This window comes from Pseudonaja textilis, chromosome 13 (assembly GCF_049901715.1).
Source record: "Pseudonaja textilis isolate UNSWEBS1 chromosome 13, rPseTex1.2, whole genome shotgun sequence".
Lineage (NCBI taxonomy): Eukaryota > Metazoa > Chordata > Lepidosauria > Squamata > Elapidae > Pseudonaja > Pseudonaja textilis.
This window is the reverse complement of record NC_142002.1, coordinates 8,958,951-8,980,693: the sequence shown is the minus strand read 5'-3', so window position 1 is coordinate 8,980,693 and position 21,743 is coordinate 8,958,951. Positions and strand designations below refer to the sequence as shown.

Genomic DNA, 21,743 nt, shown 5'->3' with positions numbered 1-21,743 from the left:
AAACACATAGACTTGAAACCAGAGATTTTTTAATTGGGAATTTTACCTGATACATATAGTAAAGATTTGAAATACCTGATTGTAAATGTATTAACAGCGGCTATGATTGTATTTGCTAAAAATTGGAAAAATGAGAAAATACCATTGCAGGAGGAAATCATTAAGAAAATATTGGAATGTGCTGAAATGAGTAGATTGACATTTGAAATTAGAGAACAAGAGGATAAACAATTTGATAAAATTTGGGACCTTTTCTATCAATGGTTAGATAATAAAATACAATAATAGAATACTTAGAACTTTAGAAAATAATGAATATATAAAGATGTTTTTCTTTTTTTTGTTAGCATATCTATAAAATGTTTTTAGGATAGATTTGAGAGGATTATATGAATTGTTATAAAATAAACTAAGTAAATTATAGTTATCTTGCAAAGTATGAATGAACAAAATTATAGTCAAATGATTGATTAATAGTGATACTAGGGTATTCAATTTTTGATTGTTAATATGAGTTATTATGCAATGTAACAGTAATTGAGACTATGAAATGGATGCACAAAAAATTTGTAAACCAACCGACATACTGCTTGTACGTTTATGAAAGAAAGCTGGATGTTTTTATGTTTTGTTTGTTTTTGTTTGTCTTTAAAAACCAATAGAATTGTTTTTTTTTAAAAAAAAAATTGAATCCCACCACTGGCCCAAGCCTTAATCATAATAATAACTTTGAAAAAAAAAAAGACATTGGAGTTGAAAAATTAGGCCAGAGAAAACATACCTAATATTTTAAACCCTTTTTGCCCCAAATATTATTTTGGAAATGGAAGAAAATGAAGTAACTGCAACTGAGAAGGAATATTCATCCACATGGTTGCTTTTCTCCCTCCTGAGATTAACCTTGCTTTGTTAGCTCATTCCCATGAGCTCTTAGGATTCCCCTCCCCAGATTCAATATCTGTCCACACTGGAGCTGTTCTGAGATTGCTTTGCTGCTGTGGTGACATGATTAAAGAATTAAACTATTTCGCTATTAGTCCATTCAGCTCATTCCCATCAAAAGCAATTAATGTGGATTACATATATTTTGCAGGAAAAATATCTTTCATTTCACATTTGGAATGACTCCAGGGAGGATTTACAAACCCAACTGAATAAAATAATATGCATAAATTAGGTCACATATGACCAATAAATTTATATCCAGCAAAGTGCTCCCAAAATCTTTGTGGCATAGCATGTTTTACACAGCACTAGCAAAAACCTAATACCTTTGATCTACTTACTTAGTTTCATCCCTCAGAACTTACTGATGTTCTGACATATATTTCTTCTTTATTATTGCCTAGGGAAAGGGCATGTGTTATGAAACAGGGAGACACATTTATTTATAAAATCTTTAAGCACTGGAATTATTCTATACTTTCAAAAGGATCGGTGAAGAAAAAAAATCCATAATTTATTAAACCTAGATTTGAAAACACCCTTAGCACCTTTGTTTCCCTTGGGCCTGTCACAATGAACTGGAATACTAGTACAGATAGTCCTCTACTTCCATCATTTTGTTTAGTGACTGTTCAAAATTATAACAGCACTGAAAAAAGTGATTGCTGACTGTTGAACTAGATGAACTCCAAGGTCCCTTCCAATTCTGTTATTCTGTTATTCTATTTTTTTTTCACACTTAGGACTGTTGCACCATCTCCATGGTCACGTGATCAAAATTCAGGTGCTTGGCAACTGGTTCATAGTTATGACAGTCTCAGTGTCTCGGGGTCAAGTGATCCACTTTTGTGACCTTCTGAGGAGCAAAGTCAATGGGGAAGCCAGATTCACTTAACAACTGGATGACTAACTTAACAACTGCAATGATTCACTTAACAAATGTGGCAAGAAAGATTGTAAAATATGGGGCAAAATTCATTTCACAAACGTCTTGCTTAATAAAAATGTTGGACTCAATTGTGTCCATAAGTCAAGGACTACCTGTATGGAGGCATTAGATGGAATGGGCAGTAAAACAATGTATTTTACAAAACAATAATTACAAAAAGAATTATGGTTTCAAGGTATCTGAGGTAGAATCTTATATACTATAAAATGAAGCGATCTTCAAAAACAACATCTTCAGTCTAAATGTATACATTACATTGTATATTCCATGGTATATTGCATATTTATTCTGTTACTGGTTATTATTAAGCCAAGACATTTAAGTCTAAATGTATATATTACATTGTATATTCCAGTTTATTCTGTTACTGGTTAATATCTTGGCTTATTATTATTATTATGACAGTATACACAGCAGACGAGATAACCATGCTGGGTTTCGTATCACAAATCACTAGTCAAACACTTCCCAAGTGTTTAGGACTGTGTGATGTATCGAAGGATTATACAAGCAGATCCCAGTAAGGTGGCCTTCTGCAGCTGACCAATGGTGATCTTGTCAGCGCCAATTGTTTTTATGTGCTTGCCTAGGTCTTTAGGCACGGCACCCAGTGTGCCAAGTATCCACTGGAAATACCTGTACTGGTTTATGCCAGAGTCTCTGCAGTTGATTCTCAAGTCCTGATATCTGATGACTTTTTCAAGTTGTTTCTCGTCAATTCTGCTATTACCAGGTATAGCAGTGTCAGTGATCCACACTTTTTTCTTCTCCACAATCATGATATCTGGGGCATTGTGTTCCAGAATTTGTCAGTCTGTATTTGGAAGTCCCACAGTAGTTTTGCATGCTCATTTTTGACCACTTTTTCAGGCTTATGATCTCACCAGTTCTTTGCTACAGGCAGATGGTAGTTGTGACACAAGTGCCAGTGGACCATCTGAGCGACTATGTTGGGATGTTGTTTATAGTCAGTCTGAGCTATTGTCTTGCAACAGCTCAGTATGTGATCAATGGTTTCATCCACTTCTTTGCAGAGTCTGCGTTTGGGGTCATCAGCAGATTTTTCTATTCTGGCTTTGATTACATTCATTCTGATGGCTTGTTCTTGGGCTGCAAGAATCAGGCCTTCTGTTTCTTTCTTCAGTGTTTTGTTGGTCAGCCATAACCAGGTCTTTTCCTTTTCTACTTTTCCTTGGATCTTTTCAAGGAACTGTCCATGCAGTGCTTTGTTACACCAGCTGTCAGCCCAAGTTTGCATCGCTGTTTTTCTATATTGATTCTTGGTTTGCTGTACTTTGAACAGCTTCCTCTTGTTGGCCTCCATCAAAGCTGGTTCAACACTGTCTTTCACATAATCTGCCAGAGCGTGCTTCTGTTCTTCGACTGTCTGCTTCAATTGCAAAAGTCCTCTGCCGCCTGCTTTTCTCGGCAAATATAAGCTGTCAACATCACTACGCGGGTGCAGTGCATAGTGTATGGTCATCAGTTTTCTTGTTTTCCTATCCAAGCTGTCCAGCTCTGCCTGTGTCCAGTTTATGATCCCAGCTGTATATCTGATGATGGTATGGCCCAGGTATTTATAGCCTTGATAGTGTTACCACCATTCAGTTTGATTTTTAGAATTTTTAGACCCTTTGTGTGTATTCTTTGCTGACCACATTTTTGACTTGCCCGTGCTTGATATTATCCAGCTGCAGTATGCCCAGGCATTTGTAAGCTTTGGGTTGGTGGCACTTGATGGTTTGTCCATTGGGCATTTCAATTCTATCACTTTCTACAATCTTCCCTTTTTTCAGTGCCACTGTGGCGCATTTGTCCAGGCCAAACTCCATGCTGATGTCAGTGCTGAAAATTCAAACTGTATTGGTCAGTGACTGGATTTCAATTTCTGATTTTCTGTATAACTTCAGATCATCCATGTACAGCAGGTGAGAGATTTTCTGTGAATTTTTAGCAGTTTGATAACCCAGGTTATTTTTCTGTAAAATTGTTGACAAGGGGGTCATGGCGATGATGAACAGCAGAGGTAATAAAGAATCACCCTGGAAAATTCCTCTTTTGATGTTGACCAGTCCGTAGCTTTCACTTCCAATAAACAGTTCTGTTTTCCAGTGCTTCATCACATTTGCAGTGAAAGTACCAATGAACTTGCATATTCCGATGACATCCAGGCACTTGATGATCCAGCTGTGCGGTAGTGAATCAAATGCTTTCTTGTAGTCAATCCAAGTTGTATGCAGATTTGTTTTTCAGCTTTTGCAGTTCTCTAAAATCATTTTGTCGATCAGAAGCTGATCTTTTGTGCCTTTGCTTCCTCATTTGTGTCCTTTCTGCTCTACTGGCAAGATGTTATTTGCTTCTAGGTAGTCTTGGATCCTGTCAGCTATGATGCTGGTCAGCAGCTTGAACATGGTTGGCAGACATGTTATTGGCCTGTAATTTGCAGGTGTTGCCCCTTTTGCTGGATTCTTCTGTATCAAGTAGGTTTTCCCAGCTGTTAACCATTCACTGATGTTTCCTGTCTGCAGCATCTCATTGAATTGTTCAGCCATTTTTCCGTGCAGGCTGGTCAGGTATTTGAGCCAAAAGCCACGCAGTTGTTCATTGCCAGGCAATGTCCAGTTCTTGACTTTTTTCACCCTGTTGCTTATCATTTCAGTAGTTATTTCCAGTTGGTCCATTTTGTTCTTGGAGAATTTCATCACAAAGTCTTTGATCCACCCAGCATTTTTGTTGTAACAATTCTGTCTCCGATAGGTCTTTCCAAAACTGCCATTTTTTCAGGTTTTTTCAATTTTCGTATCCCCTGTCTGATTCAGACTCTGTTAGAACCATCTTTGGTGTGATTAAAACAATTGATTTTGTTTGTACTGGATGACTCTGGCTTCGTATCTTTCCATTTTTCTTGCTGTTGCTGTTATCTGCTACTTCACAATTTCCAATGCTTTGTCAATTTTTCTTGTGCTGAGCCCATATTTTTTTATCAGATGTTTCTTGATTTTGCTGTTTTTCAGCTTTTTCTCCTGCAAATGCTTCAAGTTGCTTGCATCTGCTTGCAGGCTCTTGATTTTCAACTCCAACCTGATTTTCCACTGTGGTTTTCCAGTTGATTTTTTAGGGGGCTGTGGCTGTTGAATCCCCAGTTCTTCTGTTACTATGACTGCTGTATGGTAGGCAAGCTGATTTGTTTGTTCAATTGATGTTATCTGGACTGCTGCAAGAAAAAATGAATCAGCTTGCCTACAGTACATTTTTGTTTTTTCTTGCAGCAGTCCAGATATTATTATTATTATTATTATTATTATTATTATTATTATTGTTGTTGTTGTTGTTGTTGTTGTTGTTGCTGTTGCTGTTGTCTGAGGTTGATATCTAGGACACAGGTTGCAACTCGTATTAGCCATTAGCACCAGTCACTGGTATTTGTGATACATTTTGAAATGTTCATTGACTGAGTTTCATGTTTAATGAATAAAAGAGATTAATAGTAATAGTAATAATGATGATGATAATGTTATGATGAATGAAAAAGTCAAGATCTTGTGGGACTTCAGAATTCAGACAGACAAGCATTTGGCCCACAACACACCTGACATAACAATAGTTGAAAAGAAAAAGGTTTGGTTCATTGACATTGCAATACCTGGTGATGCATGAATTGAAGACACGCAGCAAGAAAAAATCACAAAGTACAGGGACTTATAAATTGAAGTTGAGCAACTTTGGAAAAAGAAATCATGTGTTATCCCAATTGTAATTGGAGCCCTTGGAGCAATACCTAAAGGGCTACCTCGCTATTTGGAAATTATGAATTTATCAGACTTGAATACCCTGATTCTACAAAAAAACCCACCCTACTTGGAACAGCTTATATCCTCTGACGCTACCTTAACAGTTCCTAGGTCCTTGGTTAAGGCTCGAGCTGTTGAGCTACCAACCAGCCCCAAAGGCTATGAATCTCACTAAAGATTGTTGAAAGGTGTCAAAATGCCTTTCTTTTGAGGATTCAATTTTCCCACTGGGAGAGCTCCGGCGCAAGGATATAGACAACTGCTTGAAAGCTGGATCTTTTTATTTTTCAGGAAGGCAGAGAACAGTGAGAAGTTTGCGTTCCTGGGCTAGCTAGCTTCTTATGGTAAGTCCCTGGTTTTTTATACCCTTTTCTCCCTTTGTAAATTGATTTTGTGTGAGTGTTTGTATTTGTGCCTAATGTTTCAAATCCTGTTTGAGTTTGTCTTTATTTCCGCCGGAGGGCAAACTCCATGGGGTGGCCAGATTGTATCATTGGTTTTCTGTAATCTCTTTCAGTTTAAGACAGTTTTTCATATTTGTTCTGTGGCAATCTCCTGTCTGACCCTTTTGTAATTTATATTTTGTGTCTTTTGTCTGTTTGTTTTGCTTATTTGGTATGTCCTGTGTTTGAAAGGGTTTTCTAAATTATCTTTTGTTTCCTTTTCCTATTTGTCTAGTTTTCTTAATTACTTAGGCTTTTGTCTATAGGGATTCTTTAATACTTTTTATTTGATTCCTTTTCCTATGTAAGTTTGTTTTCTGGCTGACCTGATGTTCCCCTTGGGCTTTTCCTGTTTTTTTGTGACACTACTGCCTTCGTGAAATTCCCTTTCCACAAGATAATAATAATAATAATAATAATAATAATAATAATAATAATAATAATAATAATAATAATAATAATGGTGATGTTGAGAATAGAAGTGGTGTTGGCAGTGGTATCTAATGTGCTTGGTGCAGCCCTCCAAAGAAACATATTGTAGGACACAACTGCGTTCAGCAACTAAACTCTCAAAAGAAATATTATCATGCTGTTAACAGCACATTGATTGAAAATAATACTGAAGTGAGTGGAATGGTTAAGTCATCCTTCAGTAGCTGAGGAAAGTCTTCTGGGAGGGCTATCAAAATTCTAGGGAGCTGTATTTTGTATATTTATACAGACATTGAATGGTGCATGATGCAAATTGTTGCTGTTGCAGCTGCTATTGCGGTTATTTTAAATTTATTGACCACTTAACTCCAGTGGAGTGTTCTTAAAAATAGCATTCTTTTTTATAAAAAGTCCAAGTTCCAATTGGAAGAGTCTTCTCAGCTTTATTCATTTTAGACTTTTTCTGATGTTACCAGCCTACAGGTAATCCTTGACCTGCGAGTACAACTGAGTCCAAAATTTGTGTTGTTAAGCAAGACATTTACTGAGTTTTGCTCCATTTTACAACCTTTCTTGCCACAACTGTTAAGTGAACCACTGCAGTTGTTCATTTAGTACCCAGGTTGTTAAGTGAATTGGGCTTCCACATTGAGTTGGTGTCAACTCTTAAAATATTTCTGTGGTCTTTTTAGAGGGGGGAAAGTGGTTTGAAAGAGCAGTGCAGCAACTTGGAAATTGAAAGTGTATTCCATAAATAGTTTTTCAAAGATAGTAACTAGGTGACTGAAGTTTCCGCCACACAAATATCTAACTGAAGAGCATGATTGATGACTGCTGGCTATGGATGTGTCCCATTGGAGAATTATGATATACCCAGGGAGTGGGGGAAAACCAGGGTCAGGGGTGACAATGAATGATGTGTCTCAGAGTCGGCTACACCCAGGCAGTGCTGGACATTTTAACTCCCAATAAATCCTTTTGAAGTTTTGGAAGTTTGGCTCGAGGCTCATGATTCAATTGGGGTAACTGCCAGAATCCTGATACCTGGCTTGTCAGAAGATCCCAAATAGGGATCACATGATCCCGAGAGACTCCAACCCTCATAAATAGGAACCAATTGCCAAACATCTGAATTTAGATCACCTGATCGTGAGGATGCTTCAATGGTTGTCAGTGTGAAAAACGGTGATAAGTCCCTGTTGTAATTTGGTCATTAAATGAACTGTTGTAAGTTGAGGATAACCTGTATTTCAGCCAGTGCAGGGAGGGAACACAGACAGGTAACTCTCAGATTCCTTGAATGTTAGCAATGCGAGCTAGCCTTCATTGGGCTTATCTGTCAAAGTGCTTGGAACATGTATTGTTTGATATTCGTTAAGGTTTTCCTTCAAAGAAAAGAAAAACCTACAACTTTGTCCAAACATGTGATTCATTGTTTTTTTTTTAAATCTATTCTTTGTCATCTATTTATTTATTTTTGCTCTCGTTTTGTTTTGTTGCTTCTTGTTCTAATGACTTTGTCATGATGATGATGTTGGCGATGATAATACTATCAACAACAAATTGAATAAAAAGAAAACTAATTACACTGCTTAATCTATTCCCTCTGTGCTCTCTTGCCTGAGCACAAACACAAACACAAGCGCACAGCTACAAATGCATACACACAGAAAGACACATGCACGCACACACACCTATCTGCTCCATGCCATTCACAGGGCTTTTTTTGTCACCGCAGAAGCCAATTACTACTAGAGTCTGCATGTCTATTCAATAGGCATTACAGCTGTAATTACTTTTGCTTCGCTTCCTGCTCGTTTCACGGAGCATTAAAAAAGTAGACATTTGCATGAACAGAACTTCTTATTGACTTGCATACAAATTGGACCCCAAGCCAGATATCTGACTGGAATTGTCTGGAAGAGGTTCCAGAACAATAGTAACAGGGCCTGGAAATGAACAATGGACAAAGTCTGAATGGAACAATTTGCTTGCCCTGATGGCTATGGCAATTCTCAATCATCCTGGTTATTGCTGTCCCAAAGATGCTTTTCAAAAGACAACTAAAGTTCTAACAGTAGGATTTAAGGGAGTTTTAAAGTCTGAAAAAGGGTTTAAGAAAGACAGAATAACAGTTGGAAGGGACCTTGGAGGTTTTCAACCTCCTGCTCAAGCAAGACTTCTAAGAAAGTCCTGTTGCCTGTTGAAAAACACCTTTGGGGCTTGCCCTGATGATTAAAAGTAGATCTTGATGCAACTGAAACTGAAATTCTGCATGTAAAAAATAACAATAAATAGATGTGAATGAATTCTTCAATTTTTGCTGAACAAAGAAGACAATCTCCATCAGTTTCTTCAGGGCAGGTTTCTATTAGTAGATTCTATTAATAGTTCATTCTATTAGTAATGATAGTTCCATTTCTACCACTCAAAATCCTCTCTGGAATATAGTCCTTCTTGAGATATGCTTCTGGGATTGAATGGTACTATGGAAAGCTAAAGTGGTTACAGACTACAAAATAATGACTGTCCTATAAAGTGTAACATTCAAACATATAGTTCCACTCTAAAGTAACTGAACAAGTATAAAAAGATTGTGTTCCATGTATCAGAAATTGCACTGAAACTCTGTTCTATCTTGAAGAAATCTTAGGTACAAAATTCCTTTTATTAAACTGAATGAGAATTGGTTAAAAAGGAGATTATTTTTTATTCAGTATTAATTAATTCAGTTCCATTTCTGGTGCTGTCATCTTCCCGGGGCAGGTGAGAATTTTGAATGTGGTCCCATTAATCAGTGCAATTTTCAATTTATTCTCCTTCAGTGAAATTACTGCTTAAAAAAAAAACTTTTTCTGTTGCTGCTGTTGAGTTTTGCCATAGTTTGGCAGCTTTTTTTTTTTTTTTTTTGCATGAAAACCTCACCATACAACCTTGCCTCAGTGGTTCAAGCTAACATTATCAAATGCAAGGAATTGTTTTCCAGGTGTGATGCCTGCCTTTGTGTACATAGAACTATAACCTATTTTGTTAGCTTGCAAAAGGATTAAATTCAGATATTGCCTTGGGCTAAAAAATGAAGATGAGCAGAGAAAGGGAGTGAGAGAAAGATAGATACAGGAGGTCATCTTATTGTTTCAACATAGTGCCACTGAGCCTCACTGAAAAGCTCAGTAGTAGGGATTGATGTCTGCACTGAGAATAATGAGTTCTATGTATAAGTTGGACTTGTCCATGGAACTCTCTACAACACAATTACTTTTTTTTTAAAGCCTACCTTGCCCATCAGTGTTGTGTAAACCAAACTAGGGTAAACTAATCCATCATCTTGATCTCTTTGGAGGAAAGGTACCACCTTTTCCACCTCTTTATCACATCACTTTTTTAAATCCTCTGAAAGGTGAGTTGACTCTCCATTTCCTTCACATAATATGTCATTATTTTAATATATTGCCATAGAATAGGGCAGATAGCCTTTTTAAATACTATCAACCCACAGTCTACTTTAACTGAGTAGGGTTATTTCAATGACATTTCGGTGCCTGAAGCAGAAGAACAGATGGTGTCCTACTCACATCACTCAAGTCATGGTGCATACATCATGAGGTCAGTCAAACCATTTTGGTCCCAGAGGCTTTAAAGAAAGAAAAATCTACAAGAATTCTCTCCCCACATTCAGAAGAAAACATTAACTAATAAGTAAGAATTGACATTTCTTCCTTGACCTTCAGAATCTGCTGTCTTGAAGCAATCTTCTAATGCTAGAGGATGGCCTTGAATGGAGAATGTTCAGAATGAATGTTCGGCAATTGTGTATGGCTCCTGGGGAGCTGAAATAATTAAGCTAGTTAGTAAACAACTATTTAAGCCTATACATCAGAACCTGAGAGCTCCCCACAACTTCTGAAAGCAAGTTATTCCACAAGGCGCTTTTTCAAGAGGCAACTGGACTCTTGAAAACTGGAAAAAGCACCTTTGGGACATCCATGACCTGAATGACTGAGAATCTCCAAAGTCAAGTTGTTCCACAATTAATTAGTGGAACAACTTGCTTCCAGAAGTTGTGGGTGCTCCAACATTGGAGGTTTTAAAGAAAAGATTGGACAACCATTTGTCTGAAATGGTAGAGGGTTTCTGCCTGATTGGGACTAGGCTGGACTAGAAGACCTCCAAGGTCCCTTCCATCTGTGTTATTCTGTTACTTAGAGAAGTATTGCATGACCCATATCTCTTTGTGCGCATTGCTTCTTCAAAAAACTACAATTTCTGCTTCATTCTGGAATCTTTGTGCAGTCAGAGAACCCCCATGGGCTTTTGAAGTTCATTAATTAGCATCTTTTTCCCCTTCCTTAAATGCTTGGATAATATTCGCCTATTCCAAGCCATTTCCCCAAGCCCTCATTTTATTAAAACTGGTACTTATGAATATTTCAATATTAAAGCCCTTGGTCACAGGAAGACAAAGAATGCATTTTAAAAGATGGCAACTCGAAGGTGACTAAACTGGAGAGGCCACCTGTTCCCTCTGGGACTGGTAGCATTTCCTAGATAAAATATTGTCTATGAGGCAATTGCTCTCTTTTAAAAATTACTCAAATATAAATTAAGAGGGAAGGGACTGCTATGCTTGGTAGTCTAGCTTTTGGGATAAGGGAGATTTCCATGAAGGCTTGTTGAGAAGAGCATTCCCCAAAATGCATGACTCACAAAGGACAAGGCAATTCAATAACTAAGGCATACAGAGTGGCATAAATATACTGCTCAAAAAAATAATAAAGGGAAAACAAAAATAAGACATCCTAGATCTGAATGAATGAAATATTCCTATTAAATACTTTGTTCATTTCATAGTTGAATGTGCTGACAACAAAATCACACAAAAATTATCAATGGAAATCAAATTTAGCAACCCATGGAGGTCTGAATTTGGAGTTACACTCAAAATTAAAGTGGAAAAAACCACTACAGGCTGATCCAACTTTGATGTAATGTCCTTAAAACAAGTCAAAATGAGGCTCAGTAGTGTGTGTGGCCTCCACATGCCTGTATGACCTCCCTACAATGCCTGGCCATTCTCCTGATGAGGTGGTGGATGGTCTCCTGTGGGATCTTCTCCCACACCTGGACTAAAGCATCCCCCAACTCCCGGACAGTCTGTGGTGCAATGTGACACTGGTGGATGGAGCTAGACATGATGTCCCAGATGTGCTCAATTGGATTCAGGCCTGGGGAATGGGCAGGCCAGTCCATAGCATCAATACCTTCATTTTGCAGGAACTGCTGACACACTCCAGCCACATGAGGTCTAGTATTGTCTTGCATTAGGAGGAACCCAGGGTCAACTGCACCAGCATATGGTCTCACAAGGGGTCTGAGGATCTCATCTCGGTACCTAATGGCAGTCAGGCTACCTCTGGTGAGCACATGGAGGGCTGTGCAGCCCCCTAAAGAAATGCCACCCCACACCATTACTGACCCACTGCCAAACCGGTCATGCTGGAGGATGTTGCAGGCAGCAGAATGTTCTCCATGGCATCTCCAGACCCTGTCACATCTGTCACATGTGCTCAGTGTGAACCTGCTTTCATCTGTGAAGAGCACAGGGCAGCAGTGGCAAATTTGTCAATCTTAGGGTATTCTGGCAAATGCCAAACGTCCTGCACGGTGTTGGGCTGTAAACACAACCCCCACCTGTGGACGTCGGGCTCTCATACCACCCTCATGGAGTCTGTTTCTGATGGTTTGAGCAGCCACATGCACATTTGTGGCCCGCTGGAGGTTCTTTTGCAGGGCTCTGGCAGTGCTCCTTCTGTCCCTCCTTGCACAAAGGTGGAGGTAGCGGTCCTGATGCTGGGTTGTTGCCCTCCTACAGCCTCCTCCATGTCTCCTGATGTACTGGCCTGTCTCCTGGTAGCACCTCCATGCTCTGGACACTATGCTGACAGACACAGCAAACCTTCTTGCCACAGCTCGCATTGATGTGCCATCCTGGATGAGCTGCACTACCTGAGCCACTTGTGTGGGTTGTAGACTCCGTCTCATGCTACCACTAGAGTGAAAGCACCACCAGCATTCAAAAGTGACCAAACCATCAGCCAGAAAGCATAGGAACTGAGAAGTGGTCTGTGGTCACCACCTGCAGAACCATTCCTTTATTGGGGATGTCTTGCCAACTGCCTATGCTTTCCACCTGTTGTCTATTCCATTTGCACAACAGCATGTGAAATTGATTGTCAATCAGTGTTGCTACCTAAGTGGACAGTTTGATTTCACATAAGTGTGATTGACTTGGAGTTACACTGTGTTGTTTAAGTGTTCCCTTTATTTTTTGAGCAGTGTATAATGAAAGGTCAGGGACGCAACAGCTATGGGCCTACAGCAATTCTTCTCAGGCTTACTAATTACTTATGCTAAAGTGGGACTACACCATGAAAACTCCATCCATCTATTTGTCCATCCATCTCTATGGATTGATTCATGGAGAAAGTCAGCAGGCAGACCTTTTGAGGTGAGTTAATCTTTCCTTCCAGAAACTCTAAAAGTTTCTTCATCTTACTTGAGTATGGTAGTTCCAAAACTTACTTATAAGGGAAGAAATTAAAACATGACTTCTAGCAAAAAAAAACTTTGTTAGTTTATGGCACCGACTTTCAGTTATGGACATTTTTATTTAACTTGCATTTAAAAAATAACTTTGGTCTAACATTTTGGTTTAAATTTCTGATTTAAAAGTTTGCTATAATTGATTTTATTGTTTCTCTACCTTATTCTTATTGAGAAAACCAGGAATTTCTGCGATGTTATGGCTAGATAAATAGAGTTAGCAAGCAAATAAATTATCAATCTGCTTCAGGTCTCCAAAGTTTAGGAAACATTCAAATATGAAATTAAGCATTTTGGCATAGATGGCAAATTAATTCACTTGGGAAGTAATTTGAAACTTCTAGATTTTGTGGTAGAAATATATTTCAAATGCTAAATCTGGATTCAATATAGTATAGTGCATGGTATTTTCTTGGCAAGACTTTCAGAAGTGGTTTGTCCTTGTCTTCTTTAGACTAAGAGAGAATGACAGGCCCAAGATCACCCAATTTATATACTATAGTCTGCATCACTACATCAAACTCTATGTATGTATGTAAGTATGTATGTATGTAGTATGTATGTATACATGTTTGTATTCATTGTCTGTATGTGTGTGTGTGTGTGTGTGTAGGTAGATAAACAGACAGACAGATAGATAGTTATATGATAGAGATGGGTGGATGGATGGATGGATGGATGGATAGATAGATAGATAGATAGATAGATAGATAGATAGATAGATAGATAGATAGATAGATAGATATGATTTTGCCCTTCTTTTCTTCAGACTGAAAGAGAATGGCAGACTCAAGGTATATATACACAGACATACAGAAAGGGAGAGAAAGTGGGGAAATTAATTACATTGTGAAGATTTCTGTGTCATCAGAATTTTACATACACTATATCCTTGGCTTCTCTTGTGCCTTGGGAACTATTACAGCTGAAAAGGATTCCTTTTCAACACAAATATTGCTCAATATTCAGAGATGTTTTGAAAATTCCGAACTGACAACATTACTCTATACACCAACAAAAGTACAATATTTACTCCCATAATAAATCCCCATATCCCTCTGCCCGTATTTGCTCCCAGTGCTGGAATTTTGAATCCTCTCTATTCTTCTTCTCAAGGAGCACCAATGGGTAATTTATTATTTATTTTTAATCAATGTATTCATCGGCAGGTGCAATCCTCATAATAGCTGCCTTTCTCCGAGTGGATTATTACATTAGGGAAAACATGAGGATAACAAGATTAATGAAATAAAAACAGTGGAGGGATTCTTAATCAGTTCAGAAGGAGAACAGGTGTTGCAGGTGTTGGTAACCAACAACAGACCTACAAGGTGAAGCTCTGAATTCAATTTAGAAGAGGCCCAGTTGGGGACAACTGCTTACTGGGCTCCACACTGAATTCTGAATGGATCTTGTCTTCATCAGTGAAAGAGATCTTTTCATACAAGGTTTTCTAATTAAAAACTTTCCAAGTGTGTTGATGCAAGGGCTAGAAGGACCAAGATCAAACACAGAAAGCATGTCAGTCTTTCAAGATAGTCCAGACAAGAAACACACCCAGAAAAACTAGTTCTACTTCATTGCAAAGTTCGAGTCTTGTAAGTCTAAAGGTCCATTTCTCCCATTATCTATACAACCCAAGAAACTAGAGATAGTTCCTTTTGAGACATCTACCATGCATCCATTATTTCTGTGAGCTTAGCTGCCTTTACCTGAGCTTTGTTCAGACTGTGGCTCTTCCCCCTGTCTATCAAGGTCATTCCCACTTACTATAAGAAACCCTGAGACCAAAAAGAGTGCATGTAACAACAGTGGACATAGCTCGCTCGCTCGCTCACACACACATACATAGAGAAACACACATTCACTCACTCTCTCAATCATCCAGGCTGAGGTTGTCCCAAAGGTGCTTTTCTCCCCCCCCCCCCAAGGCAACTGGACTTTGTTTCTTTCCTTTGAAAAAGTTTTCATCCAAGAAGCTTCTTCAGTTGATTAATTTTTCTTCAGTTCAAGAACTGAAGAAGCTTCTTGGATGAGAAACAAAATGTTTTCAAAACAAAAAAACTAAGGAAGTCCAGTTGACCTTTGTGGGGAAAAAAGAATCTCTCCCCCCCTCCCTCCCCCGCCTCTCACACAAGAAACACCTTTCTTTTTATTAGGGCGCTGGGGTAAAAAAAACAGAAGTAAAGTTAGGATTGCTGTTTAGATTCTTCTTAGATTTTTAGTGGAGTTGATGCAGAGGTGGTATTCAGTAGGTTCTGACCAGTTCTGGAGAACCGGTAGCAGAAATTTTGAGTAATTCGGAAAACCAGCAAACACCACTTCTCTTCACTGATGATGTAAAGCTATTCAACACCACAGACAATGCTACTACCCTCCAAAAAGACCTTGACTATGTATCATAATGGTCAATCAAATGGCAACTTCAAATCTCAACAAATAAATGCTCTGTCTTACATATTGGTAGAAAGAATCAGAAAATAAAATACAAGCTAAATAGTCAAGACCTTATTGAGGATCCAAACTTTGTCAAGGGCCTTGGAGTACTCATCTCAAATGATCTAAGTGCTAGAGCCCACTGTAACTACATAGCCAAAAAGGCATTAAGAGTTGTTAATCTAATCCTACGTAGCTTCTTCTCTGGTAACATCACACTACTAACTAGAGCATACAAAACATTTGCTAGACCAATACTTCAATACAGCTCATCAGTCTGGAACCCATATCATGTATCTGATATTAACACAATTGAAAAAGTCCAGAAATATTTCACAAGAAGAGTTCTCTGCTCCTCTACTCATTGCAGAATACCTTATGCCACCAGACTTGAAACTCTAGACCTAGAAAATCTAGAACTACGCCGCCTCCGGTCCAATCTCAGTATAGTATATAAAATCATACATTGCAATGTTCTGCCTGCAAATGAATACTTCAGCTTTAATCATAACAACACAAGAGCAAACAATAGATACAAACTCAAGGTTAATCGCACTAAACTTGATTGCAGGAAATACGACTTCAGCAACAGAGTGGTCAATGTTTGGAATACTCTACCTGACTCTGTGGTTTCTTCCCCAAACCCCCAAAACTTTAACCTTAGACTGTCTACTATTGACCTCTCCCCCTTCCTAAGAGGCCTTTAGGGGACGTGCATAAATGCACCAATCGTGCCTACTGTCCCTGTCCTATTTTTTTTTCTTCTTATAAGTATCTATCTCATGTATTCAAAACTATATTTATTCTTATACCTGTATCTTGTAAGTGATTGACAAATAAATAAATACTAAAAAATAAATACTAAATACCACCTCTGACTGGAGATTTTACAGTATCTTCCTTCCCTGCCATGTCCACCAAGCCACACCCACAGAACTGGTAGTAAAAAAAAAAATGAATCCCACCACTGGGTTGATGTTCTACTTCCTTATGGCTTTTCTAGTTCTACAATCACAAACCAACATACCAAAGAAATGACGCATTTAATCTCTGCCTGCTACCCTCAAATCAGAATGACCAACTTAAAGATGCCTGATTGGCTTCATCTTCAAAATAAGCTAAGAGTGGCAGCCCATTTGGGAGGCATCAGAAAAAGGGTGATATAAATGGAACAGTTTGCTTCTGCAAAAGGTAGCTTGCATAGCGACACCTATCTCCTGGTACATAAATCCCATTTTCTCTTGCTTCTACATGCTCCTGCAAAGGGAAATTGATCAACTTCCCCAGATTGCTATTCTTAATGGAACAGACAAGAAAAAAAATTCAGGGGGATAAATCCCAATAATTTAAATATACCAATGTAAAGTATTTTGTGAGCCATGTTTTGAAGTGTGATTTCTCACCCAAATAAAGGTAACGATTCTGAGCCCAAAAGGGCTTAGAGACTTTTGGGTGAAAACCAGCACATTAGATTCAGTGGTGGGATTCAAAAATGTTTACTACCGGTTCTGTGGGCATGGCTTGGTGGGCATGGCAGGGGAAGGATATGCAAAATCTCCATTCCCACCCCACTCCTGGAGAAAGGTTACTGCAAAATCCCCATTCCCTCCCCCCCCCCACTAACCTGCTTTCTAGCTCCGTTCTCCTGTGCAGGGCAACCAAAGAAGACCCAGCCGTTCAGCTGGGACTTGGGAGGCAGGGAACAGATGAGGGCGGGGCCAGTCAGAGGTTGTATTTGCCAGTTCTGTGAACTATTCAACATTTCCACTACCGGTTCTCCAGAACTGGTCAGAACCTGCTGAATGCCACCTCTGATTAGATTGCATCTGGAAATGTTTCAGGAGACAAGGTTTCAACATTGGTGGGAGGTTATTCTATCCAAATCCTAAAAGCATCCCTATCATCTCATGTGATAATAACCAAGAGTCCAATAACCATATGCAGATGAATACCAGAAAGAAAGTCAATGCACTTGATTGCTGTTAGGCACACCACAAGTCCTGGTTGAAATGCATGTCAATCTATTCATTCTTGTGGAATCCTTGGTGCTCTCTGAGTTTTTTTTTTTCTTTTTCTTGCAGACAATTCATTACCCAACTAGATAATATCGGAGAGCCTTGGTGGCGCAGTGGTTAGAGTGCAGTAGTGCAGGCTAATTCTGCTGACTGCCGACTGCCTGCAATTTGGCAGATCAAATCTCACCAGGCACAAAGTGGACTCATCCTTCCATCCTAATATGCTGACTCTGCAAACTGCTTAGAGAGGGCTGGAAAGCACTGTGAAGTGGTATATAAGTCTAAGTGCTATTGCTATTGCTATCATCAGTGCTAGAATTAGTGGGGTTTGTTCTCTTTATATATAAGTGGCTTGCCCAGTCAATTTTGGTAGAAAGTTGTTTTGTGTGTACATGCCCAAGTGTATATATGTGTATGTGTGTGTACATGTTTGTGTATACACACCAACACACATACACACACACACACAGATACACACCCCGAGAACAAGCCACACTCCTGGAAACACAAGCAAAAAACAAACATGTATTTTTTGTCTGGGCAACCTGTCAATTATGGGACAGAGCATACTGCTTCTGTTTTATTCTTTCTGCCTAATATGCAGATAGGGTTTGAATCCCAGAAGGGTATGGCTAGCTGATGAGAGCTAAATAGGTTGATATAGATCTATACTAGTCTCCCTTTATTTCTTTGTTGGTAAATATGATGTTACCTAGTTAGGTAAAGAAATATCTGCAAGAAAACAACCAAGCTCAGAGAGCACCAAGGACCCCACAATTAACCCTGAGCTACAAATGTTCCCTTCTATCGATATTCTTTCTTATAATAATGCCCCTCCCACAACAGCCTTCACCTTTTTGACCAAGGGTCTTCAAACTTGACAAGTTTAAGACTTGTGGACTTCATCTCCCAGGATTCCTGAGCTAACATGACTGGAGGAGGAATTCTGGGAGTTGAAGTCCACAAGTCTTAAAGCTGACAAGTTTGAAGACCCCTGCTCTTGACAGTATGAAGTGCAACTCTAATTGACTGTAAGAAATAAAATCCTAACAGTCTAACTAATAGCCATCACAGACATTTGCTTGCATTAAATCAGGGTAGCGACTCTGAAAAGCTAAGGGATCCCTTGTTTGCTCCAAAGTGCAAACATGCGAAGACACATGTTTTAAGCTTTGATGCAACAAATGCACTAATTAAAAAAGGGGGAAATTTTCAGGCCATCATCATCACACAGAATCCTGTCAAGGCTAGAGAGGTGTGATTGGCTTTTATAGCTCTTGATACCATTGTAAATCAAAGCTCATGAATAGATGATAAGGAAGAATATGTTAATCTGCATTTCAACCCCTTTCCCTGGGTTTCTTTTTTCATTCCTATCCTCTCGCTTTTCCTATTCCACCTCCCAAAGAGATCACTTCAATTCATGTGTGCCAAGTCACCATGGAGACCACATCCCAATGATGTCAACGGTGTGACTTAAGCACAGCACCATAGCTTTGGAACTTAATTATTTATTAATTGGGAACCAGGTTGCCTGACTCTCTTCCCAGATATTTCCGTTCCTCTTTCTAAGCCTTAACAGGCTTCAGAGATCAAACATCTTGTTACCGAGGCTGGAAAAGAAGTAAGAAATAAAAATGAGCACACGGGGGAGAAAGGTTTGCCTCTGCAATTACAAATAATTAATTAGAAATGCTCCAAACAAGGCAACAAACATGTAACCAGCAGCCGCTGCCTTCCATTCAAGTGCCTAGAGGTCAGTGAATAATGGTAAATGTTGCAAAAGAGCAAGTAGAAGAACAGCTATTTCCAGGCTGATTTCTAAATGAAGTATTAAATGAGAGATGGGTTTTTTACCTCCCTCTAAAATAATTAAAAGAGCATTAATGTTGGAAACAAAGCTATACATCTCTAAAAGTAGAAAACTTAAGGAATCCAATCTCTGTAAACTACCAAAGGAATTGATTTAATCTGTAGGTCCCAGGTTAAACGGTAAATGAAAGATTTTAGTTACCTAATCTGTCCCTATGATCTCATCTCAAGAGAAATAACAAAAACATACGTGTAAAATGTATTTCAGAACTCAAATGTCAAAAAATATATATTTAGAGTTATCTAAATATTACAACCTATATATGTTATGTCTCACCTGTGCCAATGAAGTGAGAAGTCCAAGTTTCCAAAGGAATATACACAAGCAGACAAGACCAGTAATGACAGGGTTAAATTCCTTTGGCTAGGCAAGTCCTTGGCAGTCTCACACAAGCTGTCTGCCAAGTCCAATAATAAAGCAAGAACATAAATCACAGGCTATCGCCACACACACAGAATCCGTTGGAGCTGCTCTCACAAATTAACACGTTGTCCCGAACAAGAATCCAGAACTAACACATGGTCAGCCTTCAAGATCTCTTCTACATCTTTCCTATTGCTATGCATCTTTCTCACTGCTCTCCATCTTTCAGCTGTCATTAGTAACGGCGGGTGGGGGGAATTGGAGGGGAAGAAAACTGGAGGTGTTACATTCCTGTGCTGTAAATGAGAAGGAGGAGGGGGAGTATAAATTCCTGTTCTTAAGTTTCTATTTCCTAGCTTTTCCTTTCCTTTGCCCAGCTGTGAAGTTTTATCAAAATATGTCAAGGTCAACGGACAGAGGCTGCATCACCACCTGAAGATGCCCACATGATCATATTCAGAACTTTTAATTGGAAGAGCCTTTTGGACTTTGGGGGGTGGGAACAATTCCATCCCTTTGTACATGTGATCTGCGCGCCAAATTCTTTGGATTCAGAATTCTACCTGTAGCCTCCACTTTGAATTTCAGTAAAAGAAAAACCTTTGCTCTAATCATTGGAGTCTGAGTATTTCTTTCTTGGATTTTGAATGGGGCACAGACTGAGACACACCCACTTTTATTCTCTGTGGGGTGTGTCAGACCCTCATCTCAGTCTCTAATTTGTCCTTTCCTTTTATGTTGCAACTTACACTTTTGCCTGCGCCCTTGCCTCACATCAAGCCAGCATTCCTTGGCTTGATCCTCAGTCAGAGGCTCTGATACGTCCTCCTGAATATCTGCCAACACCTGAGGCACAATCAGGGGGGAAGATCCTGCCGAGGAGGAAAGTCCTGGGGAGGAAAGCAATTCCAAATCCTCTAACAAAGCAGGCTCAAACCTCAGAGCCAAATCCTTCCCTTCTGCACCGTCCAAGTCTGTGTCCTCTAGCAAAGCAGGCTCAAACCTCAGAGCCAAATCCTCCTCTTCCTCATTTACCAAGTCCTCGACCTCTGACAAAGCAGGCTCAAACCTCCAAGCCACAACACTATCCCTCACCGCAGGGCCCTTCCCCTGAGTTTGACAATCCGGACGCGGTTTCAATGGAAACTGTTCATGGAATCTCCGGATAAGGTCCGGGGCATGGACCGTGGAAGCATCCACCCAGGAAAGAACCTCCGGTCCATCTCCTAGCCTCTCAACAAAGTATTGAAACCGTCCTTTCAGCCAGTGAGAATCTTGAATGCTGACCACCGTGTCGTCAGCAGCGGGATCATCGCCGGGTACAGATGGAGGAACCGTAGCAGCAGGAGAACGGAGAGCACTGGATGGGGCGTCAGGAACCAGAAGGGAATGGTGGAAGACAGGATGAATGGGCATGGAGCGCAGTAGGGTGAGCTGATAAGTAACGGGATTGATGACCACCTCAATAGGGAAGGGACCGATGAAACGATAGTCCAACTTCTTAATCGGACGATCGACCCGTAGATGCTTTGTGGATAACCACGCCCTGTCTCACACGGCCAGTGGGGGCGTTGCTCAGCGCGAACAATCTGCGAACCTTTTATACTCTTCCTTAGCCCGTTCTAATTGCCATGAAATCAATTGGTGAATTGAATGCAGTTCCGACAAAAAGTCCCGTGTCTGGAGATGGGAGGAGCTTGCGCCGTGGCGATACGGTCTGCAATCGAGCTCCTCGATTGCAGCCGATATCTCCGCCACTGGCCGGTCCAACGGACCTACGCTGTCCCGTAGGGACAGCCATCGTGAAGAGCATATCCTGAGGATTCCGGGGATACCGCAAAATCCCTGGAGAGCCCAGGTGAAGCTCTTCTTGCCAGCGGCGGAGAGGCAGCC

General features: G+C 39.7%; 1 long non-coding RNA gene and 1 pseudogene across 1 annotated transcript in view; both read right to left on the bottom strand.

Moving 5' to 3' along the window:
• Nucleotides 1-21,743, bottom strand: part of LOC148124720 (uncharacterized) — a 184,767-nt gene that overhangs the window by 16,846 nt on the left and 146,178 nt on the right. The window lies entirely within an intron of this gene.
• LOC148124721 (uncharacterized) lies at nucleotides 1,339-21,266 on the bottom strand (annotated as a pseudogene).